The sequence below is a fragment of the Mandrillus leucophaeus genome, unplaced genomic scaffold, assembly GCF_000951045.1.
Source record: "Mandrillus leucophaeus isolate KB7577 unplaced genomic scaffold, Mleu.le_1.0 Scaffold235, whole genome shotgun sequence".
Classification (NCBI taxonomy): domain Eukaryota; kingdom Metazoa; phylum Chordata; class Mammalia; order Primates; family Cercopithecidae; genus Mandrillus; species Mandrillus leucophaeus.
The window spans coordinates 352,702-358,938 of NW_012102421.1; positions in this window are offsets into that span (position 1 = coordinate 352,702).

Genomic DNA, 6,237 nt, shown 5'->3' on the forward strand with positions numbered 1-6,237 from the left:
CTAATAAATGAATTTAATACAGTCAAAAGATACAAGGTCAGCACATAAAATCAACCTTCAACAGTTTCTGTATATAAGCAAAGAACAACTGGAAACCAAAGTCTTAAAAATGATACTATTTACAACACCTACAAAAAAAAGGAAATAAATCTTTGTTAGATATAAATCTAACAAAGCATGAACAGGATCTGTATACTAAAAACTACTAAAATATACTACTAAAATATACTAAAAGACCAAGAGACTGTCAGGATGGATCACAATTCCTGTATCTGCTTAGATTCCATTACCCTGTAGTTCTTATAATGTTCCTTCTACTCACAGTAGAAAAGAAGGTTCAAGACCTTCTTTCTAGAATTAGCCTTAACAAAGACTAACTTTAATGTTCTCCCATGTCTTATTATATAGATTTTCCCCCCAGTCTAACTCTAAAACAGTCCTTTTAGGAAGTTAGGTAAGACTACATAGAAAACAACAATTGCTTAGGCTAGAGGAATTTATTCATTGAAGATATTTGTTATCTATAAGATACTCCGCCAAGGACTAGGAAATGTGGTTGTGTTTCTCTCTTAAAGAGCTAAAAGTCTATGCTGAATACATATATTAAATAAATGAAAGAAAGTTAAATACCCAGGAAATTGACGGGAGAGCATATCTATGATTTAGGGAGTTAATCTAATCCCCCTATACCAAGATAGTTCACACAGCTCTTTAGTGTGTCTTAGTCCTATTTCACCTTATCAGTCAATTCAAGAAAAGAAAGAAAGAAAGAGGGAAAGGAAGGGAAGGGAAGGGAGGGGAGGGGAGGGAAAGAAAGGAGGAAGGAAGGAATAGAAAGAAAGAAAGAGAAATCCAGTCAGGCATGGTAGTGTGTGCCTGTAGTTCCAGATACTCGAGAAGCTAAGGAGGAAGGATTGCATAAGGCCAGGAAGTTGAGACCAGCCTGGACAACAGAGCAAGACTTGCCTCTTAAAAAAAAAAAAAAAAAAACGTCCTTGAAAATCTCTAAGGAGGCTGAGCATGGTGGTGCATGCGCGTAATCTCGGCACTTTGGAAGGCTGAGGCAGGAGGATTGTTTGAGCCTAGGAGTTCGAGGCTGCCATGAGCTATGATCCCACCACTGCACTCCAGCCTGGGCAACACAGCAATGAGACCCTGTCTCTAAAAAATAAAAAACAAATTTAAACAAATAAAAATTGGGAGAAGGGAGACAGCAAAAGAAAGAACCTATTACTTTGACCCAAACACAACCTTAAAATAATAATAATAGATACGAGCTCTGGCTATGTTGCCCAGGCTGATCTTGAACTCCTGGGCTCAAGCCAGCCTCCCACTTCGGCTTCCCAAAGTGCTGGGATTACAGTTATGAGCCACTGCACCTGGCCCCAAACACAACTTTAATAGAGCATCAGGCAGTCAGCATCCCTCCAGTCGAATGTACTGGATAAGTGAAAGAAATTAAGAAAGCCATGAGCACCACCTAGTGACCAGAATTTTTATTTTTCCTCACAATATTTTATCACTACCTTATATTACTGATGAGTTTGTTTAAACTTACTGCCTGTCTCCCCTCCCTACTAGAAAATAAGGTCCAGCAGGCAGGGTCTTTGTCTTTTTGTTCCTCACGGCATCAGTAAAGTCTAGAAAGCTTGCCAGGCACATATATATACCATAAATAATTTTTTTAAATGAATGAACATCTTACATACACTTTATTATCCCAACTCCATTCCTAACACTTCTCCCTGAAAGTTTACCATTTAATTATTAAACATCGTATTATTTCATGAGTTTGATAATTATGTATATTCTTGTGCTATTTATAATAGAATCTTCTCCCTCTACTCCCCACAAAGGATTTAATCAGTATCCCCTCTTTAAAGACCTAGAGAAGCTGGTGTTGATTAATATTCCTAACATTGCTCTAGGGATCTAACTGGCATGAAGCATGTAGCACTAACTTTGGCCCAGCATTGTGAACACTGCTGCAATAAACATGGGGGTGAAGACATCCCTTTGATATACTGATTTCCTTTCTTTGGGGTATATACCCACTAATAGGATTCCTAGATGATATGGTAGCTCTGTTTTTAGGTTTTTGTTTTGTTTTGTTTTTCAGGAACCTCCAAACTATTCTCCATAGTAGCTGTACTAATTTACATTCCTACCAACAGTGTATGAGGCTTCCCTTTTCTCCACATCCTTGCTAGGATTTGTTATTGCCTGTCTTTTGAATGTAAGCCATTTTAACTGGGGTGAGATGATATCTCATTGTAGTTTTGATGTGTAATTTGGATATTTTGAACCAACCTTGCACCCCAGAAATAAAGTCTTTTGGTTATGGTGGATTAGCTTTTTGGTGTGTTGCTGGATTTGATTTGTTAGTATTTTGCTGAGGACTTTTGTGTCTGTAGTCATCAGGGATGTTGGCCTGAAGTTTTCTTTTTTTGCTGTGTCTCTGCCAGGTTTTGATATCAGACCGATGCTGACCTCATGCGTTAGTAAGGAGTCCCTCCTGCTTGATTTTTCTGGAATAATTTCAGTAGGATTATTGACAGCTCTTCTTTATACATCTGGTAGAATTTGGCTGTGAATCCATCTGGTCCACAGGTTTTTCTTGTTGGTAGGTATTTTATTACTGATTCAACTTGGAGCCCATTATTGGTGTGTTCAGGATTTCAATTTCTTCCTGGTTCATTCTTGAGAGGCTATATGTTTCTGGGAATTTATCCATTTCTTCTAGGTTTTCTAGTTTGTGTGCATAGAGGAGTTCGTAATAGTGTCTGGGTTTTTTTTTTTTTTTTTTCTGTAAGGTCAATGGTAGTGTCACATTTGTCATTTCTGATCGTGTTTATTTGGATCTTCTTTTTCCTTATTTATCTAATAGTCTTCCAAACTTATTTATTCTTCCAAAGAAACAACTTTTGGTTTCATTGATCTTTGTATGGATTTTGCACCTCAGTTTCATTCAGTCAGCTTAATTTTGGTCATATCTTTTCTGTTGCTAGCTTTGGAGTTGATGTGCTCTTGTTTTTCTAGTTCCTGTAGGTGTAATGGTAGGTTGTTCGTTTGAGATCTTTCTAACTTCTTGATGTAGGTGTTTAGCACTATAACTTTCTTCTTACACCTGCTTTAACTGTGTTCCAGAGATTCTGATATGTTGTATCTTTTTTTTCACTAGTTTGAAAGACTTTTTTGATTTCTACCTTAATTTCATTGTTTACCCAAATGTCACCCAGGAGCAGACTGTTTAATTTCCATGTAATTGTATAGTATTGAGAGATATTCTGGGTATTGATTTCTGTTTTTATTGTGCTATAGTCCTAGAGTGTGGCTGGTATTATTTCAGTTTTTTTTTCAGTTTGTTGAGAATTGCATTATGGTTGAGCATGTGGTCAACCTTAGAGTATGTGCCATGTACAGATGAGAGGAATGTATATTCTGCTGCCAAACTGATTTGTAAAGTCAAAATTCATTTTCCCCTTTTAAAAATTTTTCAAAGACTGTAAAGATTATCTGACTGATTCAAATCACAAATTCTAACAGTTAAGTTGCTATCAATCCAGCCAAACGTGTATGTGGATAGACAGACAACAGATAAATAAGATGCATATTTACCCTGATCAGCCTTTCATGGATTAAGTGTACAATTTCTATTATCTTTTTGAAATAGTTGAACTAATGTCTGTATAGCTATTATTATCTGGCTAGGAAACATTAGTTTAATATTCTGATACACACACATAAATATTGCATTTAAAATAGTTACATGAGACTGAAAACTGAACATAATTCTTTAGAGCAGCATTATAAGGTGGAAAAGTCTTTAGGAACTTACAAATCCACACTTAGTTGTCTTGTTTCCTAGAGCAGGTCCTTCTTAGTACCACTGTAGTGTTATAAGATAAAGGAAAATGTAGTCCTGCCTCCTTGACTCTTAGTACCTAGAAGTCACAGATACCTCTTCAGCAGCATTTTCAGATAATGAGGCATTGCTACTGTCATCCAACTTGTTTTCCTCCCTCACTCCTCTATTGTCACCTGGAAGACTCATGTAAAAGTAAAGCGGAATGCCTTTGGGAATCAAACTAGAATAGTAGTCAGTAAACAATTACAGGCAAACTGTGACTACACTTCAGGAAACAAATGTAAAAGAGTTAAGCAAAATTGAAGTTGATTTCTTTAACCACAAATATAGATAGTTGGTCCAGAGCTGGAATGGTGGCTCCATGATGTCAGGGCTCAGGATCGTTCTCTCTCATTCTATTGTACTAGATCATCTGATCATCTTGAACTTGTAGATTCCATATGGTGGTCCAAGAGGGCTGCAGGCATCTTGGACTTGTACCCGGCACCCAAACTGGCAGGTAAACTGCAAACCAAGAGAACAAGAAGGGCCTACCACTCCTTTAAGACATTTCATAGCAGCTGCACATACAGCTCCCATTTATATGCCATTGGTCACAATTTGGTCATACAGCCAACCTAGCCATAACAGAGGGTGGAAATGCATTCTTTGTATCATGCACCCAGGTACACTGCTGAAACTTGGGGACTCTATTACTACAGATTTAAAAAGGGATTGTGACCCCAAAAAAAGTTTTTTTTTAAAAAAATAGAAGACAGTATCAAATAGTGGGGGATAAATAGCAGCCCCATCCTAAAGTTTCTCCTTCCCTTTTTTGTAACGACCAATGTTACAGTACTTATTAAGGACTGAGTACTATCCTAAGTATTGTTGGTTTTGTTTTGGTTGTTTGATTGATTCATTAAATCCTTACAATAACACTCTGGGTAAGGTTCTATTATTCACTTTTTACAATTGAGGAAATTGAAGCACAGAGAAATGAAATAACTTGCCCAAGGTAACACAGCTAGAAAATTGCAGAGGTGGAATTTGAACCAGGCAATTTGACTTATCCATTATGCTATACCACCTTCTCTCTGCTATATTTCAAAATATTTTTAGTTCTTTAGATGAGGCAAGGAAAAAGGCCTAATCTACATAATTTTTTATTCAGAAAATAAGGATAGAGTAATTTTTTATTCAGAAAACAAGGGTGTAAGGGTAATATAAGGGTAATATTAGGGTATAAGAGTAATTTTTTTATTCAGAAAACAAGATATAAGGGTAATATACCTATTAGCTAGTAATGTCTTTTTCTTTTTCTTTCTTTCTTTCTTTTTTTTTTTTTTTTTTTTTTTTGAGACAGAGTCTCACTCTGTGGACCAGGCTGAAGTACAGTGGCACAATCTCGGCTCACTGCAACCTCAGCCTCCCGGGTGCAAGCGATTCTCCTGCCTCAGCTTGCTGCGTAGCTGGGATTACAGGCGCGCGCCATCACGCCAGGCTAATTTTTTGTATTTTTAGTAGAGACAGGGTTTCACCATGTTGGTCAGGCTGGTCTCGAACTCCTGACCTGCTGATCCACCCACCCGCCTTGGCCTCCCAAAGTGCTGGGATTACAGGCGTGAGCCACCGTGCCCGACCAATTAGCTAGTAATTTCAAAGACTCACTTATAGGTCCTTTTTCTACATTCAGGGCCTTTTCAACTCCTATTTCCCTTTCCAGAATCATTTTTGCAAGTCTGCTTCCTTATCATTCAATTCTGAATTCTAATGTCACGTCCTCAAAAAAGCCTTCCTGACCATCCTATTTAAATTTGCAGCTATCTCCACTCATCATTTTTTCTTTCATAGCACTTGTCACCCTCTAAAATCATTTTTTATACTTACTTGTCTATTGCTTGTCTCTCCCTACCAGAAGGTAAGGTTTAAGACGCATGTTTTCTCTACCTCATTCTTCCCAGTTGCCTCAGCATCTATGCATGCAATTCGTATTTGGTAAATATGAGAAAAATAAAAATAGCCCTTGGTGTCACCAACGGAACTGACACTTCAGTGTTGTTAGGAATTGGCTGTGGTGTTCCCCTGTTAAAACATAACAATCTCACAAAACACTAACATCATACTGAGAGGTGACAATGTGCTAGCAGCCCTCACTCTCAGCGCCTCCTTGGCCTCCGGCCTCCGCGTCCACTCTGGCAGGGCTTGAGGAGCCCTTCACCCCGCCACGGCACCGTGGGAGCCCCTTTCTGGGCTGGCTGAGGCCTGAGCCTCCTCCCTCTGCTTGCGGGGAGGTATGGAGGGAGGAGACGCGTGGATGGGAACCGGGGATGCGCTCGCGGTCAGGTGTGAGTTCCGGCGGGCGCCCGCGCAGGCGCGGGTTCTGGCTC